At 40.7% G+C, this 12,886-nt stretch overlaps 1 non-coding gene across 1 annotated transcript; it reads left to right on the forward strand.

Annotated features, from left to right (window-relative positions):
* The first annotated feature begins 10,336 nt into the window (after positions 1–10,336).
* trnal-uag (transfer RNA leucine (anticodon UAG)) lies at positions 10,337–10,418 on the forward strand. The gene has a single exon. It is a non-coding gene; the product is annotated as a tRNA-Leu (tRNA).
* The last annotated feature ends 2,468 nt before the right edge of the window (positions 10,419–12,886 follow it).

The raw sequence follows: 12,886 nt of genomic DNA on the forward strand, positions 1-12,886 counted from the left end.
AGCTAGAAATTTTGAACTTTGCTTTAATAACTGACCGGTTGTCATCACTGTAGGATCAGGTCCTCTAGGAACAGCCGGAAAGCGAGACCTTGGACAGAGCAGATTTCCTTCTTTTGTGCTTTTGTAGCAAAGCAGTGAACATTTGCTTACGAAATGAAAGGGAGTCTCTGGTTTTCCACAGAAAGTGGAAGCCTGGCTCTTTCGTTGCTCAATAAGACTCTGAACGTGACTGGAAAATTTTCCGTAAAGTACTGGTCACCAAGTTCACCTATCAGCAAGAGGTCTACGCCCGAAAAAGGCTGGGAGCGGCTTCCCTTCCATTGAGCCTTTTGTAGCAAGGCAGATAACAGCTGCTTGCAAAATCACAGGCAGGTTCTGCTTTTCCACTGATTGTGGGAGCCTGGCTCTTTCCTTCATCAAGAAGACAAGAGTAATGATGTGCTTGATTCGAGGGGTAGGGGTAGACATGGCCAGGGAAGAAGAGAAACAATACAGAGCAGCAAGTAGGTACACAGACTCCTGAATGTTCTCCATAACCATACATTTCATGTAAACACCAACCAGAAAAACTGAAAATATATGTACACACTGTATTTCACAATAATTAACAATGGTCAAGTCCATCAATAACGCAAATGTCCAAGTCTGTTAAGTTCAGTACCCCAACTAAACTTTCTAAATCTTACGGTTCGGTCCCCATTTGGGCGCCACTCTGTAGCGTGGTACCTTATGGGGTTTGGACGCCAGACAGTTCAAATTAACAGTCACTTATAACTTATAATTTGGACATCACTCAGAATAAGGCTACTCAATTCTTACAAAATAAGTTTATTATTATTTATGCAATAAACATAAGAAAATACAGATCGTTTCAGTCATAGAAACCGAAATAATGAAAACCAAAAAGTTCCCCTACGTGGGATTAATAAACGCACCCATAAGGAAATAAGGCTCTATTCATAAAAGAAACTTTTCACACACAAAAGGCAGAAAAAAACATTTAACCCCAAAATAATTCTTAACCAAAACAAAAAAGTTGTTCACTTTAAAGCTGCACTTCAATGGCGGTGATTTAGGCGTACGGGAGTTCGTGAACCCGAAAGCATGGGAAAGAGCAGTCAGATTCCGCTTAACACTCGGAGTTCTTTACAGACAGTAACATCCAACGATTTAAACATACTGGTTCTACACAAAAGTATTAAAGAAAGGATCTCAAACCCGTGATGTGCCTCCGAACCCTCAAAACTCCGCTCGCTAGTTTAATCACCTTGGCAGAATATTCCCGAAGTGTTCGCCAGCCTCCTGAATCAATATCCACAAGGTTATAATCCACAGTAAGAGCATTAGCATGGTCCTTGGCAAACGCACGCCATCAGTTCCGCCATTCCCACCTGGCGCTCATTTCCGCGTCCCGCTTTCTCTCACCTAGTCACCTGTTCTTTTTATTGCTTCCTAAGACCCCACCCTTCTCTTCATCTCTTTTTTTACTTCCGTTAATTAAAACACCACGGAATGGAACGGACTCCGCTTCTGCGTCATTAAATGGTAAATGGTGCAGTTATAGCCAAAGCGCTTTACACTGTGTCTCATTTACCCATTCGCACACCAATGATAGCAGAGCTGCCATACAAGGCGCTAACTTGCCATCGGGAGCAACTTGGGGTTCATTGTCTTGCCCAAGGACACTTTGGCATGTGGAGTCATGCTGGCTGGGAGCCGCCAACCCTACGATTAGTGGACAACCCGCTCTACCACCTGATCCACAGCCGCCCCTGTCACTGTGCAGCTATCTGTTACAAATGAATGGGAAAATATCCTTGGCATCCCTGCAATTCAAGGATGTTGTAATTGGTAAGTTGTGATGTCAAAAGTATCTGTACCAAGTTGATACTAAAATTTTAAAAAGAATGATACGATAAGTTTTTTTTTCAGTACCGGCAGTACCAAGTATTCTCCTGCTTTCTGATTGACTTTCTTTTGTAGGTATTAATTAACCGTGATTTACACTCAGCCATCTTACTGGAATTTGTGTAGGTTAGGAATAAGACTGAGGATGGAGTTGTACAGTTTTGTAGTGTGTATCATTTGTAAATATTGTTAACTTCTTTACCATAGCTATGCTGAGGGAGGTGTTGACTAAATTAGAGATGGAGCTGGACCAACAAACCACTGAGCTTGCTTCAACTACAGGTGTTCCAGGTGCAGTCTTTGGATACTGATGAAGATTTACTGCCCTACAAGATCTTCCTCAACTGCGTAGTCTGGAGCAAAGGATGCAACAGAGCTCGGATTGCAAGCAAAAACTGGTGAGAATTTTTTTCTTTTTTTGTTAACAATTGCTTGCACAATTACACAGCTACTGAGAGTGTTTGTTTTCTCAAGGTGACACACTTTGATATGAGGGAACAGTTATGACCTAATCTTTGGTAGAGGAGCAAAACATGGAAAGCACACAGGGCAGGGTAACTGCAGGAGTAGTGAGAAGCACTGACACAGTTGACAAGGCAATACATGCTTATTAATTATTTATATTTATATTTTATATTATTTTATATTATATTATTGGTTTAAAAATCATCGGTTTCGGGTAAACTGGTTGGCGCTTATTGACAGGGCGGATGTGCTTGACTGCACTTGGCGCATATTGAAGAGGGTGATTGCTAATTCCCTGGCAAAGAACCTCAATTGGAGAGGAGTCAATGATATGTAAGGGGTAATCCACGGCTAGATGTGCACTAAACTATTTTAGTGCATGATGTGGAGGAAAAGAACCACTCGTTCAAATCGTCACCTAGCCATGGATTACCCCGCTTATACCATGGTCTTTCCACAATTAATAACATTTAAAGCTGTCATTGATTTTTGAGAGCACAAACTTTGATTAGAAGTTTAAAATGACAGTTAATTTCTATTAGTTAGGTCGTTAGATCTGGAATTTTGCCCGATATAAATCAGACACAGAGATAAAGTAGTGTGATGAGATTACATTTATTTGAATGAATTGACAGATATCTATCAGAGACAGAGAGATTAAGCATGTATGAATTACCTGCATCATGTGCCTCTCAGCAGTCAGTCAGTGCGTTTACATGGACAACAACAATCCACTGTTAACCCGATTAAGACGATACTTTGATTAGGAAACTACCATGTAAACAGCAATTTTTAATTACCTTAATCTGATTAAAGTCAAGTTACTTGAAGTAAGCACTAATCGAATTAAGACATGTCGAGTACTCCTGTTTTAGTCGCATTATGAACGTGTATTACAGACATGTAAACACCTGAATCACATTATTAACGTCGTGTGAGTTTTCACCACATTTTGCGACAGGACACGTACACACACGGCAGTGCTCAACATTTTACGGCAAACAAGAGAGCACGGCTGCGTCCCAAACCGCATACTTGCCGACTATAGGCCTGTAGTAGGGAAAATGCATCTATCTCGGCTACTATAGAGACGCTAAGTGCACTTTTTGGGATGCAGCTCACGGCTTCAAGCAGTTGTCTACTTGCATGTACAGCATGACAAATAAATAACTGTGCTTAAAGCGTTCATAAAAAAAATTAAATAAAAACACCCAAAACTGTATACTATACCATAACGAAGACGAACTGTATGTTGATACGTGAAATTCTGGAGGGACATCGGACGGCGTGGCGCGGTGACGTAATGACGCGGGCTGTTAATCTAATTATGTTCTATAACATGTAAAACGGGAACATGACAGGAGTATTCTAAAAGCGACTCATGTAAACACTTTAATCACATTATTATCTTACTCAGAGTAAGGTCAATAATTAGATTACTGCTGTCCATGTAAACATAGTCAGTGTTGCGCAGCAGTAGTGTAGTAAAACTGAGAGTTGAATTACTTCACAAACAGTGATGGTACCACCTCATTGCTGAGAAATATAATGTAACTTTTCACCAGAAAAGATATTTTTTTTTGTTAAAGTTGCAGACAGCGCCGGCAAGAAGTGTCTGTGTGTACGAATGTGTGTTCACGAATGTCTCTGTATGCTTGAGTGTCTGTGCATGTGTGTGTGTTTGTGTGTGCATGTAGGCTGCGCGTTGATTTAGAAATGCTCACAGTGATCAAACTGACTGGAACTACCTGTGCAATAAACGGTTATAATGCACACCTTCCAGCCAATCAGAATCCAATATTCACAATCACTATTTTATACTCACCATGGTATAAATGTAATTAATGCTTAAGATTCATAATAACCTTACGATATGTATTGCTTTCTTCCAATGTTCATAGAAACCTCTTCACAGCTAATGCTGCAGAGATGGAGGTTGAGGGGACCATGAAGAGGTGGCTCCAGCTGGCATCAGATGGAGAGAGACTTTTGAAAACTTTTGCAAAAAGAAGGTATTTAGAGTGTTTTAACTGTGGTGTCTTTGTTAATTTGTTAAAATGTTCATATTATAGTCTATTTTTGATTGTTTATAAAAGTCCTTGCTGTTTTTAAGTGGTTGAAATTGTGTGTGTGTTGGTACAGTAGCTGGGTGGCTATACAGTTGCGGTCAGAAGTTTACATACCCCTTGCAGAATCTACAAAATCTTAATACTCTTAACAAAATAAGATTGATCATAAAAATCCTGTTTCTTATTTAGTACCGCCATGAATAAGCTATTTCACATAACAGATGTTTACATATAGTCCACAAGATAATAGCTGAATTAATCAAAATTACCCCATTCAAAAGTTTACACACGTTTGATTCTTAATACTGTGTGTCGTTACCTGAACGACAGGTCCTTCACATACTTTGCTTTTCCTGCATATTTTAGCCCTTTCCAGTAGAGGTTATATGATGTTCCGATCCATCTTTTCACACTGAGGACAATCGAAAGACTCATACACGACTATTCCAAAAGGTGCAAACATTCACTGATGCTCAAGAAGGTAACAGCATGCATTAAGAGCCTGGCTGAAACGTTGTAAACAGGATGATCATGTAAATTTTTTTGTCTTCTGGGATACTTCTTCTATGCTGTATTAACCATCTTTCTGTAATAAACCTTTTTCACCTCAGAGGACGAGTCTGCAAGTGTTGTCGAATTTCCACGACACAACTCAGTTTTTACATTTTTTAATTTTATTTTTAAGAAAAATAATTAAAATTCAATAACCTTTTGATTGTATGAGGTACCGGTAAATGAGAAAAAACATAGTACTACTTTCATAAAATGTCATGTGCAGCTTGATGCTAATTATAGTAATGTATAGTAAGCGACTCCGTTTCCCAGAATGCACCTCAGACTACAAACATGGCAAACACAAACTACAACTCCGAACCAACACACAGACATTGTTAACCTTCTCCAGAATACTAATCAGACAAACCTGTTACCAATGAACCCACTACATTAGAGAAGGAAATACTGGATGTGAAGTGCAGTAGTGCTAGTGTGTGTGAATAGACTGTCAGTTTAGATACTGACCCTGAACACTACTAACATGCAGTGCTTTCTTGGGGTGGTGCTGAAGTTGGAGTTGAACCGGTAAGAAAGATATTAGAGCGGCTTCCTTACACTCCTGAGTATGTTCAATTAGAACCTGCACCAAACTCCCCTGATTCAAGTCATCAGCTAATTAAGCGGCCTGCACAAGCTGGGATGGGTGCTTTAGAGCAGATAAAACACCAAATGTGTTAGATAAGAGTTCAGAGCCTGTGTTCTAGACACATGATTTAGAGTGGAGACTTAGGCTTAGACCTGAGCTTTGGAGTTATTCTGATTATAGGTTTCAGTGAGGAAGTGACTGAAGTTAAGGAGAGGAACTGAAAATAAAATTATAGTCTTTCTGAGTAAACAGAATAAGGCTATATTAGTGTTATGGGGGAAAAAATAAGCTTGTAGCAGTGCTGATGAAATACATGTACATGTCAAAAACTGCTAGAATGCTTTTTGGCCACAGCTGCTGTAAACCCACCCACATCCTAGAGATGAAACTGTTCTGTAATGAGGGATGGGCTAAAATTCCTCCAAGCTGATGTGCAGGACTGATCAACAGTTACCGGAAACGTTTGTTTGCAGTTGTTGCTGCACACCGAGGTCACACCAGATACTGAAAGCAAAGGTTCACATACTTTTGCCACCCACAGGTATGCAATATTGGGTCATTTTCATCAATACATAAATGACCATGTGTAATATTTTTGTCTGTATCCTTTAATTAGGTTCTCTTTATCTACTTTTAATACTTGTGTGAAAATCTTATGATGTTTTAGGCCCTGGTAATGAAGATGTATAGAAGGTTCTAAAGGGTTCACAAACTTTTAAGCACCACTATAAGTGGGATGTAAGGTCATAGCAGAAGAGCTCTTCCGCAAACACTACCGATGTGACCATGGACCATGGGTTCTTAAGCCTAGACGAATCGCTTCCAAAAGACCACGCCTTAGCTCTGTCTTCAGCTGGAAATGGTTAGATGTCTCCGGCAGAGCTGGTTAAGCGAAAGGCACTTGAGTCTCACAACAGCCCATTTGTCGCGCCCATGCAAGATTTCTTGTTGTCTGGTGGAATGACCTGGTCACCTTCTTACCACAAATGGGTATACCACTAGCTTGGCCTAGGGTAGTGTGGCTGAGTGGTCCAAGGTGCTGGCTTTAGGCTCCAGTCTCTTCCGGGGTGTGGGTTCAAATCCCACTGCTGCCAGGGTAGTTAGCTTATGGTGGGTGATGTCTTGTCTCCAAAGGCTTTATGCAGGTTTTTCTCCCACACTTTCATGCTATACACCATGTAGCATGCTGCCTCACGAACGTCCCAATTCATACCCCCTTTTTCCACAGTTGTTGTGTATATCCAGGTAAGAATAAAAGTTACATTTCCATCCATCCATCTTCTATACCGCTTAATCCTTTTCCGGGTCATGGGTAAAAGTTACATTTTCCAAAGAAATTTAACTCGCTGAGATGGGCAGTCCATAGGTAGTCGGTACCTAGCCACCCAAGGACTGGATTGCATTGCGACGGCTCAACTAGGGAATTGTCCCGTTCTGTGAGACCTTTGGGCCGTCTCGCCGCATCATCACCCTTCAGTTTATATGACAGCACAGCTCGTACCTGAAGACTTGACTAAAATCTATTTGAGAAGCAGTCATCTAGTCAGCTAACATTAAACCCTAATTTGCATAGTTTTCGTTAAAAGCAGTGGGCCTCGGACAAGGTGGCCGAGAGGTTAAGGCGATGGACAGCTAACCTGTTGTGCTCTGCACGTGTGTGTTCGAATCCCATCCTCGTTGCAAACTTGTTATTTTGCCTCCTCTTTACAACAATGGCTGGCTTTGTTGCAGTCTGTCTCACACCTACAAGGCCTACAAACGGAAAGCTTTGTACAGGTCCCTGAGCTAGCACTAGAGAGAGTGGAGAAATGTGAAAAGCCAGCACTGTGGCTACACATTTTGCAACCGTGTGCTGTATTTCAGTGTTTGGACTCCACCAATCCACAGTCAGACAGATTGTGGTCGAATGAAGGAAATTCACGAGCATGGTTACCCTCCCCAAGCGTGGTCAACCAACAAAGATCACTCCAAGAGCAAGACATGTAATTGTCCATGAGGTCACAACGGATCCCAGGGTAACTTCTAAGCAACTAAAGACCTCTCTCGCATTGGCAAATTTTAATGTTCATGAGTCCACCATAATGAGTACACTGAACAACAATGGAGTGCATGGCAGGATTGCAAGGAGAAAGCCACTGCTTTCCATAAAGAACATTGCTTCCTGCATGCAGTTTGCTAAAGATCACATGGACAAGGCTACTGGAAAAAATGTTTTGTGGACAGGTGAGACCAAACTATAACTTTTTGGTTTAAATGAGAAGGGTTCTGTTTGGTGGAAGGAAAACACTGCATTCCAGCATAAGACCCGTATCCCATTTCTGAAAAATGGTGGTGGTAGCATTACAGTTTGGGCCTGTTTCGCTGCATCTGGGCCAGGACGGCTTGCCATCATTGATGGAACGATGAATTCTGAATAATACCAGCAAATTCTAAAAGAAAATGTCAGGACATCTGTCCGTAAAATGAATCTCAAGAGAAAGTGGGCCATGCAGCAAGACAATGCTGGCCCAAATTTAGCCTATTACCCAAAAACACTTAAAATTCAATATAGAAGCAAATACTCACATCTGTGAACCCAGTTGGAGATAGAAAAAAAGACACCAGCCGTGAGTGAGAAGAAGCAAGGGTCCAGATTTATTGGTTCCGTTCCATCACACGAGATCCACACCAATGAGAATTCTCAGAAGTGATCTGACACCTGTATTTACACAGTAGATAACCAATATATTTCAGAAAGACTATGATATCAATACCAATAGGGTTAAAAAAGAGCTCATCTACATTACCATTATGTTTTCAAAAGAGGCTTATCAAATTTACCATTATGTTTTGAAAGAGGCCTTTCTGGATACCATTAGGATTGAAAGTGAGAGAGAGACAAAACAATTTAGAGAGACCTTGGTCTCATTGTTATCTCGCGGGGGCAGCTTGACTCAGCTACCCTTATAAATGGCTCCTCATGGTTTTCTCTTAAAATTAAGGCCTCCATCGTCTGAGACAAGAATCTTCACCATCTGAATTATGAGTAAGTTTCTTTTACATTTTTCTGTATTTCTGGTTTATAATTTATTTTCATATTTGCTCTATATCTCTATTTTATATATAGTTATACTGCTTGCAAATTGTTTACTGTACTTCCTACTTCATAATATCATTATATTACCCTTCTAATATCCTACATATCCTACTACTCTTTATATTACCCTTATAACATCTTAATACTCCTTTTTATTATTCTTATAATGTTATAATGTTATATGTGTGTGTGAGAGAGAGAGACAGAGAGTGTGTGTGTGTTATGTCTGTACGCCTGCCCTTGACTGTACGAGAGTGTGTGTGTTTGCACTCCTCAGCTCTTATACTTCTCTGTGACTAATAAACCATAGTGTGTTACTCTTAAAGATCTTAAAGTGTGAATCCAATTTGTCAGTATCCGCCTAATACCGCTTCTGTGTGTCTAGGTGCCCGTCGTCATTTTTTCTTCTCTCCTTTACTGGAGGGGCTGGATTTAGATCTGAACACTCACTATCAGCTCGCGCATGTCACTGCTGACATCATGGTGATACTTAACATTCTTCGCAGCACCCCCTCTGGAAATGGAAATGCAGGGTCCCCCCCTCTCAGATACAGAATCCACCCCGTGAATGTGTGTATTGACGCCTCTACACAGACAGACCCTCCCTCCAGCTTTCAGTCTGAGGATGATGTCACCTTCTCTGTTCTAGGCTCTGACCATTCTTCCCTCTTCTCACCTGTCAGTCCACCGTACTCTCAGTGGTCTCCTTATTTCACCTTTGCTGACTATCCCATGTCCCCAGGACACACCCCATTTTCTTCCCCCTACCGCTCTCCTCAAGATTACGCACCCACCAGTCCTGTGAATTTTCAATAAAATTACATATTACTCATACTAGGTCTCCCTCATGTTTATTTCATGTCATTTTTATCCACAACAACAACAACCCTAAGCACACAAGTCGTTCTACCAAAGAATGGTTAAAGAAGAATAAAGTCAATGTTTTGGAATGGCCAAGTCAAGGTCCTCACCTTAATCCAATAGAAATGCTGTGGAAGGACCTGAAGCAAGCAGCTCATGTGAGGAAACCCACCCACATCCTAGAGATGAAACTGTACTATAATGAGGGATGGGCTAAAATTCCTCCAAGCTGACGTGCAGGACTGATCAACAGTTACTGGAAATGTTTGTTTGCAGTTGTTGCTGCACACCGAGGTCACACCAGATACTGAAAGCAAAGGTTCACATACTTTTGCCACTCACAGGTATGCAATATTGGATCATTTTCATCAATAAATAAATGACCATGTGTAATATGTTTGTCTGGTTTCTTTAATTAGGTTCTCTTTATCTACTTTTAATACTTGTGTGAAAAACTTTATGATGTTTTAGGTCCTGGTAATGAAGATGTATAGAAAGTTCTAAAGGGTTCACAAACCTTCAAGCACCACTGTAAGTGGGATGTAAGGTCATAGCAGAAGAGCTCTTCCGCAAACACTACCGATGTGACCGTGGACCATGGGTTCTTAAGCCTAGACGAATCGCGTCCAAAAGACCACGCCTTAGCTCTGTCTTCAGCTGGAAATGGTTAGATGTCTCCGGCAGAGCTGGTTAAGTGAAAGGCACTTGAGTCTCACAACAGCCCATTTGTCACGCCCATGCCAGATTTCTTGTTGTCTGGCGGAATGACCCGGTCACCTTCTTACCACGAATGGGTTTACCACCACATCAGCCCGGGGTAGTGTGGCCGAGTGGTCCAAGGCACTGAATTTAGACTCCAGTCTCTTTGGGGGTGTGGGTTCAAATCCCACTGCTGCCAGGGTAGTTAGCTGAAAGTAGTTCTGCTTAACTTTCCCGGAACGGAAAGTAGTTATGCTCAACTTTCCAAAACTTCTCCAGTTAATTCTCAGTGGTAGTCCTTATCACTACGGATACAATATATTTTTCGCCACACGTTGATTCCATGGCGCTGTTCCGAAGCTTGGTGTTTTCTTTTTTTAAATTTTCTTTTTTTTTGAAGATCTACATTTTGAATGGCCTCCGCTACCGCGTAAACCAGTTAATACTTTATTGGCTTTATTTTTTCGGCTTTCATCTCTTTTTGTTTATTTCTTTTTATTTCTTTTAAGTCTTTTGGTAACAAGTGAGCAGATCACACAGTTATGTTAGATTAAGTTAGAATATATTAGAGTAGATGTGTATCTTTTCAATAGTTGTATAATTAAATTTTGGGTCATTGATCTTTTGCTCTAATATGAAACCTGTCAAGTTATTTTAAAAGAATCAGTGACCATAATTTTACTTTACAAAACATGCATAACTAAGTAAATTCTTTTTATATATTTATTTATGTTAATTGTTCATATCTATGGGTACTATTCAGGCCATCAGCATGAAGAAAAAAAAAATCCCTGGGAGAATCAACGTGTCCTTCAGGAGAGGCCATCAGGTGATTTACTTCGGGACTCATCTGAAGAGGCAAGAAGCATTAAAGACAATCCTTCTTTGCAAGAGAAGTCAACACCTCAAAGAAAAGATGTGATCAGGAACAATACAGCCTCCCACTCTGTTCAATCCACCTGCTAGTGGTGTTCCTGAAGACGCACCTCTGACACAGGCAGCAGTTGAGAAGACACCAAAAAAAACAAATTAGATCTTGTTTAGCTTGTTGTCAGCCAATTTCTCATTATATGGGTGATGGCTCCTCTGTACATTTCTTTTAGCAGGCTGGTGATGTTAAATACTTCTACTGCTCCAGGAAAGTCTTTGAGGCATACTCTGCAGAGGGCCTTCTGGTCATCTGTGCAGGTTCTGCCACCAGCCACTAAAACAAGGACCCAATAGTCCTCATATCCACCCTGGTTTCCCTGGAGCGGCAGGCAGATACATTTACTGTCTTTCTAAAGTGCTCTCCCTGTATCAGGCACAGGGAATGAATGCAGAGACGACATGGGCAGAGTTTCAGCAGTCTTCATTCTATGAGGCTGAGAGGCAGAGGTGGATTGTTGAAAAGAGAAAATAACTTTGTTGTGAAACACAGTATTTAAGGTCTGTGCATGGCATGTCTGATTGCAAGCCAAGCACAAGGTTGGATTTTGGTAAATAGTTACAAATCCTGTGTAATACTGTTGCCCATGAATCTCATTCTACGTCTTCTGTATTCTCTCTCTCTCTCTCTCTCTCTCTCTCTCTCTCTCTCTCTCTCTCTCTCTCTCTCTCTCTCTCTCTACCATTGTGGAATTGTGTATAGACAACATTGTATTTAAAAAAACAAAACAAAATTGTCCTGTGTATTTGTAAATATGTTTAATCTAGCTTGTATTTGTAAATGTTTTAAAATCTTAGTCCTTATTTTGGAATACATTTTCAATAACTTACTATAACACACCCTGCATATATTATTTCAATAGTTATTTTCATTTTGACAAACTGTTAATTTCACATTCTTCTTTAACAGTTAATTTTACACACTGAAAGAGTATCGGAATAGTAAATGTTGACAATGCCGCTTTTAAAAAATTACATAGATACAATATGTAACAGATAATATAATATAAATATTTGAACGGATGTTTTTACGTTAGGTTCGTCCGACCCTCCTCCTGGATTATCCTCGCTTTCTATTGGCTAGTCAGCGCTCTACACCTACGTGTGACTGGCCCCTGCGTGGCAGGTGAGAATTCTACCACTGAACCACCAATGCTTATCTTAAAAATCCATGGACTTCGCAGAGTGCGATTTCAAGCTGAGTACTGTGCTATTTGAGCAATTTGGTTTAAAATTCTAAAGGAGAATCTCTTCCATTTTTCAGCAGCATGGAGTTTGTCCATTACCCTAGTTTTGGGCGGAATTGATAAGGCTTGTGAAGTGCTTTGGGTGAAGGCTCAAGCAACACAAACGTCTCCAAAACTCAGTTGTGCATTGGCCTGGAATCTAACCCGGACTTCACAGAGGGCGCTTTCCAGGTAAGTATTGTGCTGACTCATCAATTTGGTTTCAAAATTGACAAGGAGCATCCTAAGGCTCTTGTATATTTGAGCAACATGGACTGTGTCTGCTACCCTTTTTTTGGACAGAATTGATAAGGCTTGTAGAGTTCTTTGGGTGAAGGCTCAATATTCAAATCTCAGCCATGAGTGGCTGGGAATCGAACCCCGGCCTCACGCGTGGTCGGTCAGAATTTGACCACTGAACCACCAATGCTTATCTTAAAGGATTAAGGACAATGCAGAGTGTGCTTTTCATTAAGTATTGTTCTGATTAAACAGTTTGGTTTCAAAATAGAAA

This window comes from Ictalurus punctatus, chromosome 12 (genome assembly GCF_001660625.3).
Source record: "Ictalurus punctatus breed USDA103 chromosome 12, Coco_2.0, whole genome shotgun sequence".
NCBI lineage: Eukaryota > Metazoa > Chordata > Actinopteri > Siluriformes > Ictaluridae > Ictalurus > Ictalurus punctatus.